This window comes from Ascaphus truei, chromosome 4 (assembly GCF_040206685.1).
Source record: "Ascaphus truei isolate aAscTru1 chromosome 4, aAscTru1.hap1, whole genome shotgun sequence".
Classification (NCBI taxonomy): domain Eukaryota; kingdom Metazoa; phylum Chordata; class Amphibia; order Anura; family Ascaphidae; genus Ascaphus; species Ascaphus truei.
The window spans coordinates 52,576,383-52,593,224 of NC_134486.1; the positions used below are offsets into that span (position 1 = coordinate 52,576,383).

Here is a 16,842-nt window from a genome sequence, read left to right on the forward strand (position 1 = left end):
CCCCAGTTTCTCAACCTGTCCCTAGAATTTGAACATACATAATGTTAATTTTACAACTCGACTTGACATGCAGAAGACACAATTTTTGTTTGTTTCCATCTTTATTAATTTTCAACACAGAGAAACACAGATTATTACAGCAATGATGAGGCATTCTGACATATATTTTACAGCATACCCCTCTTTCACAGAGAGCAGAAGGGAGAGATAATTAGATTGTGGAGAGAGTTCTTCATTTGAAAGCGGGTGCTTTTGATAGCTAACAATGATCTTTTCTTTATATTTCTGAGCAGTTTGGGCGGGCTCTAATGCTGCTCATCACTTTCCTGTGTATTAGTGGTATTCAGGAGTGTTAATCTCTGATAGAGGTATAAGGGAGACAGAGAAGGAAGGAAGGAAGAAGCAGGGTTGAAATGAGAGTGGGAGGGGGAGAGGGAAGGGGAGAAAGGTATTGAGGGGGGAGAAGGGGGTGAGAGAGAGGATGATGGGGAGGGGTATGAGGTTAAAGAAGGGGGATTGAGGGAAGGCAGCAGGGTAATATGCCCTGACCTCTCCATCCAGAACATCCCCCGGTAGGTCAGTGTCTGCTGGTCTGGACCTCTGTTTCCATTAAATCGCAAAGGTCTTTAATCTAATCCTTAATGATTTTTGTATTTAAATTTTTTTTTTTTTTTAATTCTAGACCATGTCCTATAAAACTCTTCCGTGGTTTGTCTCAGATGAGCTGTTAGCTTTTCCACATGCATTACTTCATTTAATCTTTTTTCTACAGAGTGGGTTAATTTTTTTTCCATGCTGCTGCAATGGAGTCTGACATGGAGGGCCACCTGCTTAAGGTACCTCCTGAGACTTTGGGGTGATAAGCTGCTAATGGGAATATCCCTCCAGTCCTGCAGATAGAGTCTGGGGAAGTAAGTTAGCCCTTACAAAGGGATAGGGGTTTGTTACTTTGTTGGTTTTGTATGTTTTGCCTGGATAAAGGAACAGGCTCAACAAAGCCAAGTTATAATTTCACCCTAATCGGTTTCCATTTTGCATACCTCTGCACACAACTCTAACAGGGCATATATATCAAGGCAAATGTGGTGCAATTCTGGGGTTAAAAAATGCTACCTTATGTATCAACGGAATATATCCAATTAAAAGAAATAGGATTTTTTTTCTTTGATACACCTGGAACAATGTTCTTGCCCCAGAATTGCACTTATTTTGCCAACAGATTTTTGGGGGGCCTAAGACATATTTGAATAACAGGGCCCACACAAAAACGAATTTTATAACATATCTACTTTGGCATGTCTCTCTGTCCCCACCCCCTCCCCCCATCCCCCGCCCACCCCCTAATGTCTCTCTCTTACTGTTCGTTCAGGCCTTTCTCCTTGTTTTCCTCTAGCATCTTTTCTCTCACACCCTTCATGTCTTTCCCATCTTTTTCCCTTGTCCTTCTCTCGTCACCCCCTCTCACGTATTTCACTATTTTCATTCCCCCTAATGTGTTTCTCAATGTCTAACTTCTCTCCTTCCTCTGTTTCTTAATCTCTTTTAACCCTCATCCATCTCTTTCCTCCCAAGTCTTCCTCTCTTTTCTTTCCCCTATTTATGTCTCTCTCTCTCCTTTTCCCATTCGCTTTAATTTCCCTGTCTATCCTCTTCCCCAGCGTCTTTCTCTCTCCTCTTCCCCCTAGTCTCTCTCTTACACCTTCATATCACTCTTTTCTTTCTGTTTTCCCCTCATGTCTATCTCTAAGTTCCTCATCTCTCTCTCTTCTTACCTTCCTCCTGACGCCTCAATTTACCCCCCCATCTCTTTTCTCACACATGTATTTCTTTCGCCCTTATGTCTCAGTCTCTCAGCTTTACCCAGTCATTCTCTTTCCTTAATCCTCAAATGTTTTTTTTCATCTCCCCGTCTTAATGCTTCTAGTATTTTCCCTCATGTCCTCCTCTGTTTAGCCCTCATGATTCTTTTCCATCTCGCTTTTCCTTCCCCTTCACATCTTTCTCACAAACTCTGTTCCCCTGATGTCTTTTCTCTGTTCTCTCCCCTCAAGACTCATTCGTTTCCCCTCAAATGTATTTCTCTTCTTCTGTTCTTTTCTGCTCAACATTTTCCCTCAATCATTGCTTTTTCTTTCTTCCTTTTATTATTGCCTCCTCCTTTGGTTTCTGTCTTTTCTCCCCTGATTTAGCCTTGCCCTCTCACCTTTTTTAGTTTCTGACTCCGCGTCATGTTCCAATACTACGCTGCTCTCCTCAGTTCCTGGTGAGGCATTGCCCACTGAATGCTCTTCAAACTGCGCGGGGAATCAGGAAACTGATTGTATGGAGGCCGGCCTTATAAGCCCACTAGTCCCAGTACAGCAATACTGACTGCCCCCTCCCCCACCGGCGATCCTGTGGATAAATATGCCTGGTAGCAGGCTTCAATGTTCCCTCTGCTGCATTATGGTGGGATATGGCGGGGGAGGGGGCCCAGATGTAACTGTAGTCATGGGCCCCGGGAAATCTGTCTACTGCCCTGTCTGTATTATAATGGGGATGTTGTGTTATCTGGGAAATGTAGTGCTACATCTGTAATTAGATTTAAGCATATGTGTCAAATATAATAAGCTTTTTCACACATTTGGTGAATTGCAGGAAGCAAACTACAGTAAGTTAAATATATCAGAGTCTTCAAGATAGGGAGAGATTCACACAAATGTGACACCTCAACTGCGCATTATCTGCCATTCAGGTCAAGGGCAGTTAATGTGTAAATGCCTTCTGTGCTCATTGAATCTGCCCCCATTGTGAGGTTATGTGAAGAAACACGTTGCATTATACATTGAATATGCAACAGTTACAGTGAGTGATTTTATGGAGCAATGGGGAAATAGGTGATTGAGCACCTATGATAATAGTTAATCAATTTTAGTTTATATAAATGCTAATTTTTTTACAGTTTTTATGTTTCAAAGCACCAACTTGCATAAACTCTGTGTATCTCAGTGTCCAATGTCAAATGTATTAAAATTGATCAAATGTGTCTTACATTTGACACAGATGCTAAAGAAGTACACATTGTATCAGTCTCACCCTGAATGCTGGTAATGGACTTTACTGATTACAAGGATACCACATCAAGGGCCTCATGCAGAGAGCAGCGCAAAAAGGAATCTCGCCATTTGCCGGCGAAAATGGAGCTTTAAACCGCCGGAAAAAGCAAGTTTAAAAAAAAGCGCCATTTTTTTTTTTTTTTTTTTGAAATTCGCCGCGCGGCTGGAGAGTTTCTAATCTCTCCAGTTTTTTTTTCTGCCGTATGCAGAGAGCCGCGATCGCCATCTAGTGGCTGTTCGCGCCAAAAAAATGGCGCGATTTTCAACATTTTTCCTCTCCACCAAGCAGCTGGCGCTCCGCGGCCGGTGGAGAGGAAAAAAAAAAACGCGATTTTTTTCCCCACTAGTTTCAACAGCGCTTATAGCGCTGGTTGAAACTCTCCATATGCAGAAAGGCTTGTAAATGCAGTTTTCTGCCCTTTCTGCATATGGAGAAAAAAACTCTCCAAAAATGCTAAAAATTTTCCCCCTCTCCAATTCTAAATAGCGCTGCTCTCTGCATGAGGCCCTTAATTAAAGCTCTTTTTTATTATTATCATTGGATTTATTGTGAGCATCTGTGCCTTTCCTGCAGGACTCAGAACTGGGGGGCTGAATACCGCTATCAATCGATCTGGGGACCCTCCGATAGATAAAGATATTTTACATTTTAATGTACCAGTAAAATGAAAGTAAAATCTTGGCTTGTTAAATAGGAAGCTGCAATCTCATGCTCTGCGGACATTGGGACTTCCTGCTGGCCTGTGAGTGTAAGGCTAAGGTCCCGGCAACTCCGCTGCAACGCGCGCCAGCGAGATTGGCGGCGCGTGCAGCCGATTCCCCGGTCTGCAGCTCACTGCAGGAAGAGAGACCGGGGGTGTGACGGGGGTGCGGCCATGACGTCACCCGGCAGGTTCGCCCTCATTGGCTGAACCGCCGGGGGGCGTGCCTTATCGCTCGTCGCGAGTCCTGCTCTCAATTCTATTGAGAGCAGGAGCAACTCTCGCCCCAGCGCTGTGGCCCCCCCCTCGCAGCGGGCCCGGCGCCATTGAGGGGAGGGCTCTCGTCCGTGCAGCGTCCGCCACAGCAGGCGCTGCAGTAGGCAGCGGTGGCAAGGCCTAAGGCTTTGATGGTGGCCAAATTGATTTCCTAAAAGGCAACAGGATCACTGATGTAAATGTAAATATCTCAGGAACTGAGGGTTCACGGAGTGCTGTTCAGCTCTACGGGACCACCCCGTTCCAATCCTGTGAAAACAAAATAATAATAATTACAATACGGGGAATGCAGCTTAACATACACGGAAAGTGTTAAGGTGCGGTCCAATTTAGCTATATTAACCCAAATGCATAACAGTGAAAAGCACATAAACAAATATGAAATAATATTAAACACATACACTGAACTGCTTTTGTTTGAGAGTACAGGGGGGATAATTCCTAACATAAGAACCAATGATGTAACAATCAAAAATAAGGGATGAGTTCTTAAGCAGGTTTTAGAAACTCATAAAATACTGTAGGTTTTGTTTAAGATGGGGCATTTTTCACACTGAAGTGTGACTTCAAGATGAAAAAGGAAACAAAAATATGACATTTGTAGAAAAAAGTGTAGTAGTAAAATGAAAAAAGTTCAAATATTCTAGAAAATGAAAAAAAAATTGATGACAGCGTTCATTACTTTTGTACAGAAGGTGTTTCCAGAACTTTAAAAAGTTGTGGCAAAGCTTTTGACAGATTTCCTTCAGAAATAGCTCTAGGTTTATATATTTTTTAAAATAGACTTCCAGCCACTGAAAACGTGAGAACATCTTCTGACCATGACTGTCTGTCGTAGCACATAGGCCATTGTATTGTACCACCAAGATAGATAGCTAAAATGATGCAGGCTTGCAGTGCCCTGATCTCTTTGGGTTTAACAGATGCCGGGGGGGGGAGCAGCATTCTCCTTCATTGGTTGTGTGGAACGCACTTCCTCATGGCCGGGAAGTCATGTTGTGGTGTGGCTGGGTGGGCATATCATGTGGTTTTCTGGACACGCCTCTCCCTATACCTCAGATATTCCAAAGGAGACCAGGGCACTCTGGCACATGTTTACTAAGTGCTTAATAACATCCCTACAAGTGCTAGAAGATAACTTACTGTATAACTTATTCATTTGAATGGATGAAAGGAATCTTTTGTAATAACACTGCTTTATAAATATGGCCATATGACAGAAATGTGACAAATTAATCCAAGTTATCTAGTTATTTAATAATTTGTAGTTCTATATGGTTTCCTATATGGTTTAGTACAATAAAGTAATTATGATTTTTATAAGAAACTTGTTGTGTTACTTAAACTACGAGTTATTTAAACCATGTGGTTATTAATTGTTAAATAGGGAACTGCGAAATACTAAAAAAGGAACCTTAATTACATCTTGAAATCCAATACACACTGCACTGCTTTGTACTTACATCCATCATCGCCGACTGCTGTTTAACTTCAAGCTACGTGTTTTGTTTAGCTTTCGCAATACATCCAGCAACTTATGGAATCAGAGAGAATACATAATATCTCACCCTATCATGGTCCCTTGTAACCTGGTGAAAACAAATATTTATGTCAACAGCAAGCCAACGACTACAACGGCAGACCAGTGAGTCACATGAACTTACACTGAATCGTATGAACATGTCACATAAAGTAAGAAAGCAGGATTAAAATAAATGTGATCGGGAGTTTTTTTTTTTTTTTTACTGCTGTAGTTCACCCAGCATTGAATTCTCATAAAGATTGGTGTGTATTGCTCAATAGTTCTAATCTATGTCCTTGTCTAATCTTTCCCCTACCTACAGTATGCTTCTTGCAAATTTCAATGAAGTGTCATATTTGCAAGAATTCACAAATGCTAGCACTTGCTTAAGAAAATGTTTTTCTCACTTTAGCAAAAATAAATATAGTAAAGGCCATGTATGAACACATCAGTCAAACAGAAGAAGCATTATACAGATCCGGTCATCTGCTGTTTGCTTTTTTTTAATGGTCTCTGTGAACAAGCAATGATACAAATATGCCATAGTGTTGGTAACAGATTTTGGTTAAATATTAGCATTCCAATTCTTCCCTATTTCTTACCTTCTCATTGTAGAATTGTCATCTACTCTGGCTCATAGCGCAAGATATTTATGTCCTATTAGAAATGTACCTCTCTTCCTGTATGTATTGTATTGTATTGTATGTCTTTATTTATATAGCGCCATTAATGTACATAGCGCTTCACAGTAGTAATACATGTGGTAATCAAATAAATAACAGATAATATAAATAACAGATCATGGGAATAAGTGCTTTAGACATAAAAGTAATATTAAGGAAGAGGTGTCCCTGCCTGAGGAGCTTACAGTCTAATTGGTAGGTAGGGAGAATGTACAGAGACAGTAGGAGGGAGTTCTGGTAAGTGCGTCTGCAGGGGGCCAAGCTTTATGTATCATGTGTTCAGAATATCCACAGTGCTATTCATATGCTTCTTTAAGCAAGTGTGTCTTAAGGTGGGTCTTAAAGGTGGATAGAGAGGGTGCTAGTCGGGTACTGAGGGGAAGGGCATTCCAGAGGTGTGGGGCAGTCAGTGAAAAAGGTTTAAGGCGGGAGAGGGCTTTAGATACAAAGGGGGTAGAAAGAAGACATCCTTGAGAAGAACGCAAGAGTCTGGATGATGCATAACGAGAAATTAGGGCTGAGATGTAAGGAGGGGCAGAAGAGTGTAAAGCTTTAAAAGTGAGGAGAAGAATGGAGTGTGAGATGCGGGATTTGATAGGAAGCCAGGAGAGGGATTTCATGAGGGGAGATGCTGAGACAGATCTAGGAAAGAGTAGAGTGATTCTGGCAGCAGCATTTAGGGTAGATTGTAGGGGAGATAGGTGAGAGGCAGGAAGGCCAGACAGCAGGAGGTTACAGTAATCAAGACGGGAGAAAATGAGGGCCTGAGTCAGAGTTTTAGCAGTCGAACAACAGAGGAAAGGGCGTATCTTTGTTATATTGGGGAGGAAAAAGCGACAGGTTTTAGAAATGTTTTGAATGTGAGGGGCGAATGTGAGAGAGGAGTCGAGTGTGACCCCTAGGCAGCGTGCTTGGGCTACTGGGTGTATGATCGTAGTTCCAACAGTAATGTGGAAGGAGGTAGTAGGGCCAGGTTTGGGAGGAAGTATGAGGAGCTCTGTTTTAGCCATGTTGAGTTTAAGGCGACAGAGGGCCATCCAGGAAGATATAGCAGAGAGACATTCAGAAACTTTGGTTTGTACAGCAGGTGTAAGGTCAGGTGTTGAAAAGTATATTTGTGTGTCGTCAGCATAGAGGTGATCATTAAACCCAAAAGATGTTATTAGGTCACCTAGAGAGAGTGTGTACAGAGAAAAGAGAAGAGGTCCCAGGACAGAGCCCTGGGGTACCCCCACAGAGAGATCAATAGAGGAGGAGGAGGTGTTAGCAGAAGAGACACTGAAAGTACGATGGGAGAGGTAGGATGAGATCCAGGATAGAGCTTTGTTCCGAATACCAAGAGTATTGAGAATGTGAAGGAGAAGAGGGTGGTCCACGGTGTCAAATGCTGCAGAGAGGTCGAGTAATATGAGACCCCCTTCACCCACCCCTGCTACCCACAATAAAAAAAATCACACACAGCAGCAGCACAATTAATAAATAAATCTAAATAAATAAATACATGAATATAAATAAATAAATTTAAAATACATTTTTATTCATCTTGTAGATGTGCAGGGGGTCTCCGGAGCTGAACCGCTTTGGTTTTAGGTCTGGGGACCCCCTGCTTCCCGAGATACAGGCACCTTCATGACTGTAGCGGTATTAACTGCTACGGCCGTGAAGGGGTTAAGTGCACCCGCAACCCCCCCGCAAGTCCTAAACTCACACCAAGGGCCAAATACCCCTTTCACCCACCAGCCAGGGACAAAACGGTGATTTGTTAGAATAAAGTCTGCCGCAACAGTATGTGTAAATCATTTCATACATGAAGATGTGGCTGCTAACTAGTGAGTTCAGGGCTAGAAGAGAATGTCAGTGGACGGATTTGGAAACTGAACTGAGATGCCGTGAGTGGGTATCAAGGGATGTTGAAGAGAAACTGTCAATGTAAAAATGATAATAATAATAACAATAGTATTTTTTCGTGCATACGTGCCCAGGTTTACTTTGCAAATGCCTTCACATTTTTTTTTTTCCCATAAAATTGCCCATTTACAAAACATATTGCCAAACTTGCTGGTGTTTTTTTTTTAGTTTATAGAGAACATTCAAGGAAGTTTGGTAATTACCCAACTTTCACAAACCTTCCACAAGGGTTTCTCAAACAGCAGAGTGTGTGGGACAAAGCTAGTCCGGAGGTTGAGTTACTCTCTGAAAAATAAAACATTAACAAAGGTAGTAACTTTTTTAAGTATATGGATAGCTTGAAGAGAGTCAAGTGGCCATATAGACGATATCCAGGGGCTTTCAATGAAAACACATTAATTTAAAGGTGATTTAACTCATTGCATCTGACTCCATAGGTTAGGGACATCATTTTCTAATTACAGGGCCTACAAATCAAACAATAACGAAGGCAGAAGGAGTGGCTCAGTGAGTAAATACACCGACTCGGAAAAAAATGAGTAAACAAAGAAGCCCCAATGATCAATTAATATGGCAAATGATTTGATTAATTTCTTAAAGTTTGGGTCATTTAGTTCAATCTTTTGGCCAAAACATGTTAAGCCTGTAACCACATCAAAGTAAACGCTTTAAGCAGGTACCTACACTAGCAGTTTTATACTGTGTCCGTCCTATTTCCTCTACTGCAAAGAGAAAAGAGGAAACAAAAAAATTATATAGTCAATAGCCTTGGAAGCGTGACCTAAAGAGGTTATTTGGAACCAATATATGTCCTGTATGTGTGAGCTATATGTGTGAGCTACACTGGCGACACACTTTATTCGAGCTCGGCTAGTCCCACGAATTCGGGTATACCCGGGTGTATTGAGGTTTGTGACTGTTTTCTGCCCGAGTGCATTGAGTTATTTTCCAGGCAGGGATTGAAGCATTTTATTCCCTCTGGCTGCAATACTGCACAGTATATATATATATACTGCATTACAATTCATGAATTTATGCCATCTGGTAGACACGCGAAGCATTGCAGCCTATTAAATCCTAATCATTATCATTTAACAGATCAGCCGCCCGTCAGCCAGGCATGAACCCAGGCTGGGAAGGCAAATGCAACGGGGCTTGTCAGAGGTGAGGAGCGGCGCATTCCAGGTATCTGCCAGGTACATACTGGGTATTTGCTCGAATAAAGTGTGTCGGTGCAGTACAGTGCATTTAAAACTGGTTAAAAAACAGAAGTTCCCTAAAAAATAGTGAAAACGGACCTAAAAAATAAAAGTGTAAGAATAAATATGTATACTTCCCAAGCATATTGCTGCAGCAAAGGTTATCACCATCTTTCTCCCAGGAGAAGAAATCTCTCAGTGCCGACTACAATTACCTGTGTGTACTTGGACCTGCTGATTAAATATGTAATGCTGTGGGACAGTAGCCCCTCCTCAAAATGTAATCTCACCCGTCCCACCCCTATTCAATCAGCAGGTCCTAGTACAGTCAGTACACACATATAATTATAGTTGTCATTGAGAGATGTCTTCCCTCAGGAAGTAATAACCTTTGCTGCAGTAATAAACTTGGTCTAAATACTTTTTATTGCCCCTTTTTTTTTAAAGATTTTTTTCACTATTTTTCAGGGCACCTCTGGTGTGTTTTTTAAACAGTTTTAAATGCACTGCAATGTAAGCTCACACACAGTGCTTCTAAATGTTAACCCCTTAGGCACTGCATGCGTGTCACGCATTCCATGCTATTGACTATATCATTGTTTTGTTCCCTCCTCTCTCAAAGCAGTGGAGGAACTACAAAGGACACCGTATAAATTGGTAGTATAGAACCTGCTGAAATGGTCTATCTTGACATGGTTGCAGCTTTACATGTTTTGGACAAAAGATTGAACTATTTGACCCATACTTTTGAGAAGAAAAAGAAATAGAAATGAATAAAATAATTGGCCATATTGGATGAGCATTGGGGTGTCTTAGGCATGTAATATAGTGGGCGCGCTCGCTGCGTCGTGCGTGCCTGCGGCACTTATAATTAAGTGTGGTTAGTCAGCCTTTCTATAATAGGGCCGTGCGCGTGCACGGCAGTGAGCGTGGAACCGGGGGCGATCGGAGAGAAGACAGGGAAAAGTACATTTTCGCGCCACTACCGCCGCTGTAATTAGGGTGACCAGATTTTCAAAATGAACAACCGGGACACAATAAAAAATTATTTATAAAACAAATTACATCACGTGACGCACCCCGTTGCCATGACAACGAGACACTGACGTCAGGCGGTGACATTTTCCCATGACAATGTGGCATCACGTGCTGCCTCGGCACCATAATGTATCCCGTTGGTGGGGGCTGCAGTGTGTGTCTGTGTGTATAGGAGGTGGGCCTTGTAGTGTGTGTTTGTGTGTATATAAATAATGAAGACATTAATTAAAATTAAAATAATTAACAAATTAAAATTAAATAAATAATTGATTGACATAAATTAAAATGAAATAAAAAAATTTAGGCATGAATTAAAATAAAGACTTTTAAAAATGTGACATTCCTGACCTTGTGTGTATATTACACTTTGCAAAATAGGGTCTCTTGCTCTCCTCGTGGCAGTCAGTGACATCACTGCCCTGCAGGGCCGCAGACAGCTTTCCCGGGGCCCAGGAAGAACGTTTTCACCGGGGCCTCCTACCCACGTTTCGGCTGCCTTGCGAGAACCCCCCCTTCTCACACACCTCCTCACTCTCACCCCACCTCACACTCCCCAGTCACCCATTCCTTCCCCCTTCTCTCTTACACCCCCACGTATTTTTCTCCCCTCCCCACACTCAACCTCCCTCCACAATATACGTGCACACACAGTGACACACACACACACACAGTGACACACACACTGCCCCTCCCTTCCTCATACTTCCCCCTCCTCTCCTCATACCTGCCCCCTCATACTTCCCCTCTCCTTATACCTCCCATTCTTCTCCTCCCCTCATACCTCCCCCAACTCTCCATATACCTCCCCTCCTCTCCTCATACCTTCCTCTCCTCATACCTCTCCCTCCCCATCCTTTCCTCATACCTATAGAAAAATCCTGCGAGAGGTGAGCGGAGCACAGCAGAGCAAATAGAGATTTTTACTTACCCACTACCATGATGTCGATCATGCAATAAAGGACTTTTATTTACCTTGGTGTATAGCCCCTGCATTTGCTCTGCTGTGCTCCGCTCACCTCTCGCAGGATTTTTCTATTTGTCTACTACCAGCGTGATGCACGCCAAAGGAATAGCTGATATCTTCTAACCGTGAGTACCCCAGTCCGCTCACCTGCGCTCTGGGGCTTATGTTCCTTGTACCCATACACTTCCTAGGGGGACATTAAACTGTTCTTAGGTAATCAGATATTTTTCACTGATCTTACCGGTAGACACAGGTCCCGCCCGTTTCAGAGAGGAAGGGGTTAACTCTATGGAACACACGGCACTTATGTCTGAGAAGACGGCTTCTACAATTTGCTATTTCTTATGATATATAATATATACCTACCTCTAAAAGGAATACCACATAGCTGAGCACGGTACTGGGGATTTCTTTCCCTATTTTTCATTTCCTCATACCTACCCTCTCCCCCCTCATATCTCCCCCCCCTCATACCTTCCCCTCCCCTCCTCATATCTTCCCCTCCCCTCCTCATACCTTCCCCATCCCTCCTCATCCCTCCCCATACCTGCCCCATCTCTCCCCATACCTTCCCCTCGGCTCCTCATATCTCCCCCTCCTCATACCTTCCCCTCAGCTCCTCATATCTCCCCCCCCCCCCCTCATACCTCTCCCTCCTCTCCTCCTATGACACACACACAGACAGACAGGACACACACAGACAGATAGCACACACACACAGACAGACATGACACACACACACACACACACACAGGCAGACAGACAGAACACACAAACACACAGACAGACAGGACACACACACACAAAGAAGCAGCTCACAGAGAAGCAGCTCACTCCATCCGGCCCCAGTAGAAAGCCCCGCCCCCGAGATCCTCTGACCTCCAACCAATCCCCTGCTTCTAGTCTCTAAAGCCCAGCCCCCCCCCCCCCCCCCCGGGACGGACTTTGCAACCGGGACAGTCCAGCAAAAACTGGGACTGTCCCAGCAAAACCTGGACGAATGGTCACCCAAGCTGTAATTTATGTGTGTGTTTGTGTGTATGTATGTATGTGTGTATGTGTGTGTGTGTGTATATATATATATTTATAAACATTGCACAATAAAAATAACTTTTATTCATACATGTGGTTATTTTTTTTTTTAATATTATTTAATAAATTATTAACTCACACAATTTATGCACGCACACACATATACAGTACATATACACACACATATACACACACACATACACATACAGTTACCCAGTGACACAAACACACACAGTACCATCCCAGCCTGTCGCTCCCGGCAGCGCACGGACCGTACACACAAAAAGTGTGCGTCACGTGCCCACGCGTTCGCACAGGCACGCGCACACACGCGCCCACACCTACTATAGAACAAGCCTTCGTTTACGGCTGTGTATTTGATGTCAGTTTCTCAGTAGCGCTCCAGTTGACACAATTAAGTACATAGATATATAATACTATGGGGCTGAGTTTTGATTGTGTGCGTCTTATCTAAAAACAATGACACAGATGTTGCTGCACGCGAGTCTGGCTCGAATCCAGGTGTCAGATCCTTGTGACCTTGAGTCACTTTATCTCCCTGTGCCTCATGCACCAAAATTAGATTGTAAGCTCTACAGATTTAAACCCAGTAACTTCACTGGGAAGTATCTTGAGAAATGGGGGTGAAAATTTTGAAAATGTTGTGGTTCCCTCTGGTTCCAATGTTGTAACATAAATAGGTCGATAAAAGAAATATGAAAAACGTGTGGGGGGAGGGGGCGGTTTCCACTTCAAGTAAATGTTCAGCTAGTACATATGAAATATGTGACAACCATGGTCACTAAAGGCTTGGAGACAGCTTGCGTGAAATTCAGGACCAAGCTACTGACCTCCAAAATTCTCCTGCACATTGTTGCCTCTTGACAATTTGCAGTGTCTGTTCAGGTCACCTGTTTATGCCGCCTCACCATGAAGACTAGGCAGCTTTGCATCATTTAAAGGTAAGTTGGTTTAACCATGCCATTCATCAAGAAGGCGTAACCAAGCACCAATTGACTGGCATCACCGACACTTCTGGTTAATCTTGCACTAAAAGGTCTAGCTCTTCATCAACCTTGTGTGATTACTGTTGCAGCTCAGAGAGAAGAATCTTCACTAGCATTAAATAGGGAGGCATTGCAAATCTTTAGACAATGTTATTCACCTATATTGATATGTCTTAGGGGCCCGCGGGTCCTTCTGTTAGTGAAAAGATTAATTTATACCATATTTAATCAACACTCTGACGTTATGATGTTGTAAAAAATATATCTGATGTCCTTCCAGAAGTAACCTTCTGAAAATTCAGTTAAATTCAATTTAGTAGATCTTGAATTAGATTCAATTAAAAAGTGCCTTTTGACAAGTTTCCAAACTGTATTTGCTCTCAGCTAGCACAAGACAAGCATGCATTTATTCAACAAGTTTGGCATAGATGTCAATGTCATTTTCCATGTTTCTAGGATTTAACATCTTCACAAATGTCTACTAAAATCTTCAGCTTTGCAATGTGTGCTGTAGCTTCCTCATTAATAACAACCTAGAAGTGTAAACTTGAACATTTTATGCTTCAGCATAGACTTTCATTGATATTCATTTTGAAATAACCACTGATTTCAAAGCAACACTGTCTTAATTTCCACATAAATTTACATACTAATGTAAAAAGTGTATGGCTAAAGAAAACCAAGGCGATACTGTCTTCAACCCTGTCAGTATTAGATCACTTTATGAGGGTGTTCATACTATTTCTGTTGAAGATACATTACGTTATATATAATGTAACTCCTATTAATGAGAGGCCCATCGTTAATAACGCCTATAGCCTAAACATGGCCCTATGCCTTCTTTCTACCCCCTTTGTATCTAAAGCCCTCTCCCGCCTTAAACCTTTTTCAGTGACTGCCCCACACCTCTGGAATGCCCTTCCCCTCAGTACCCGACTAGCACCCTCTCTATCCACCTTAAAGACCCACCTTAAGACACACTTGCTTAAAGAAGCATATGAATAGCACTGTGAATATTCTGAACACATGATACATAAAGCTTGGCCCCCTGCAGACGCACTTACCAGAACTCCCTCCTACTGTCTCTGTACGTTCTCCCTACCTACCAATTAGACTGTAAGCTCCTCGGGGCAGGGACTCCTCTTCCTTAATGTTACGTTTATGTCTAAAGCACTTATTCCCATGATCTGTTATTTATATTATCTGTTATTTATTTGATTACCACATGTATTACTACTGTGAAGCGCTATGTACATTAATGGCGCTATATAAATAAAGACATACAATACAATACAATACAATGGTCCAGATTTGTCTTCCAAGTGGTGTTGTATGGTATAGCATCCCTTAGTATAGTGTAAACATTAGCTTGCTGCACATCCACTGAATTCATAGGCAGCAAAAACATTATGCCATAACTCTTCTTTTTCTATCTAAACTAGCAAAGTACACATTTCAGGCTGCGTATCATTAAAAAGAAAGCTAAGAGTGGAATTGCACTTGTAATGTTTGGTATTTCACAAGAAAAATATCTTCATTCAGAACAAAATACAAAACTGACAAGGTTGAAAAATTTGAGCTACATAATATGAATCACCTTTTCATATAATACTAATAATATTTACCAACTAGCCACACATATTCTAGCAAGCACAGCAGTCTGTATTTGTTTTGACTTTATCTGTATATTAAATGTGTATGAGTAGAACAGGCTTGGTCTAACAAACTTACTAAGCAGCTGTGACAACAACTGACGTCATCTCTGGAGAACTTTCCACAAACATCGTCCAGAGGCCAAGTTAAATGTGAGATATATCTTATCACTTTCTTTAAAGTGCTCTTGACGGGAGCAGATCATGTGACCTTTCTTTGCTTAAGGGGTGTGGTATGTCTGTTACCGTTTCTTATATCAGTTGGCACATGTGTATGAAAGATATGAGACAGCAAAATACATTTGCACACGGAAATGAGATCAACTCTTTCTAAGGGACAGTATTTATTTTTTATAAGTTCCATAATCGTTTGTTACCTAAAGATCTGCTCAACTTACAAATAGCTGTGTCCTGCAAATCAAACGAACCACTGCTCTTTTCATAGAGCAAATGTTGGCCTATTCTCATAACGCCTTATACACTTGGCACTGTAATGTGCTGCTCTAGGTCTTTGCAACAAAGAGGATACTGGTATCACAAACTAGATGCAATATTTGAATGCTACATTTATGTTTTTTCTTTAGCTACTGGTAATGAGCAGCTAATTTTGGGGGAAGAATTATGATGCATTTTTACACACATCTAATGTAATCTGCCAACAACATTATCTCATATAGCACTTTTCTCCCAACGGTGTTCAAAGCAGTTTATGATGACAACATACTGTAGCACGTGGTACAGAGCAACATACATAGAATTTTACAGGCGCAGTCCCTGCCCCAACAAGTTTACAGTCTATCTCACTGTACCTCAGGCACCAAGCATAAAATGACTTGCCCAAGGTCATAAGGTGATGACACTGGGCTCCCATGCTTGAAAGTCACTGTCATTGTTTTCAGTCTGTGTCATTTCTCACGGAGTTGCTCCTTCAACCCTACAATCTACAACTTGCTTGTCTAGTACAAGCTGAAGCAATTATTCCAATCCATCATGGCCCTTAATCATTTAACCCTTTCTGAGGTGAACTTTTTTTTTTTTACTTTAAGTGTACAATACAGATACTGTACATATTTAAAAATAAAGGTATGGGTAAAATGATAATAGATCAATTTGTATTTGGCTCCTCTGGTTGCTTGGGTATTTACTTTTAGCATGCCTCAAACAATAACCTGTGACCAACTGGCAACTAAAGGGTAACGTGTGAGCTGTGTTGATATGCCGATATACACTGCTGTTTGTTATGGCCAAGAGATGTGATATGCAGAATGCAATGCGACACCATTTATTCCAAACCAGAACCTAACAAAAGTTGAATTTATTGTATGTTCCAGGGCTGCTTAATTAGTGGACTTCAATCCAGACCCAGTTCCATTTTGCTTGGACCCATGAAGAAGGTTCTTGGAGCATTTTCTTCATCTACTTGTATATAGTTCCAAATTGTTTTTAATTGGACTTTTGTGACAAAAGAACTAAGCCTTGGAATATCCCATGTTTTTTTTGTTCTTTGCGTTGTTCAGATATCAGGTTTTCAATATCCATTTCAAAAGCTAAAAACCTAATTTTACATATGATAGGAGTTTTAACATTACTTTTTTTCTTTAACATTTTGATTTCATTATACCTCCTTTAGGGGTTGCTAAAACAACACCTTTACAAGCCTACGCTTAGAGTAACAACATTATGGAAAGTGGCAGCTGTCCGCTTGTAAAAAGGAGACATCAGCAAAATAGTTATTTTCCTCTCGAGTATTACAGATTACATCCTA

At 41.8% G+C, this 16,842-nt stretch overlaps 1 long non-coding RNA gene across 2 annotated transcripts; it reads right to left on the bottom strand.

Annotated features, from left to right (window-relative positions):
- Positions 1-1,344: 1,344 nt before the first annotated feature.
- LOC142492772 (uncharacterized) lies at positions 1,345-15,243 on the bottom strand. Of its 2 annotated transcripts, none has more exons than XR_012800895.1 (4): positions 15,157-15,243; positions 8,404-8,470; positions 5,536-5,661; positions 1,345-4,321 (listed from the first exon to the last, which is right to left on the bottom strand). It is a non-coding gene; the product is annotated as an uncharacterized LOC142492772 (long non-coding RNA). The 2 variants fall into 2 exon arrangements; XR_012800896.1 differs by lacking the exon at positions 15,157-15,243 and adding an exon at positions 10,771-10,899.
- Between the last annotated feature and the right edge of the window lie 1,599 nt (positions 15,244-16,842).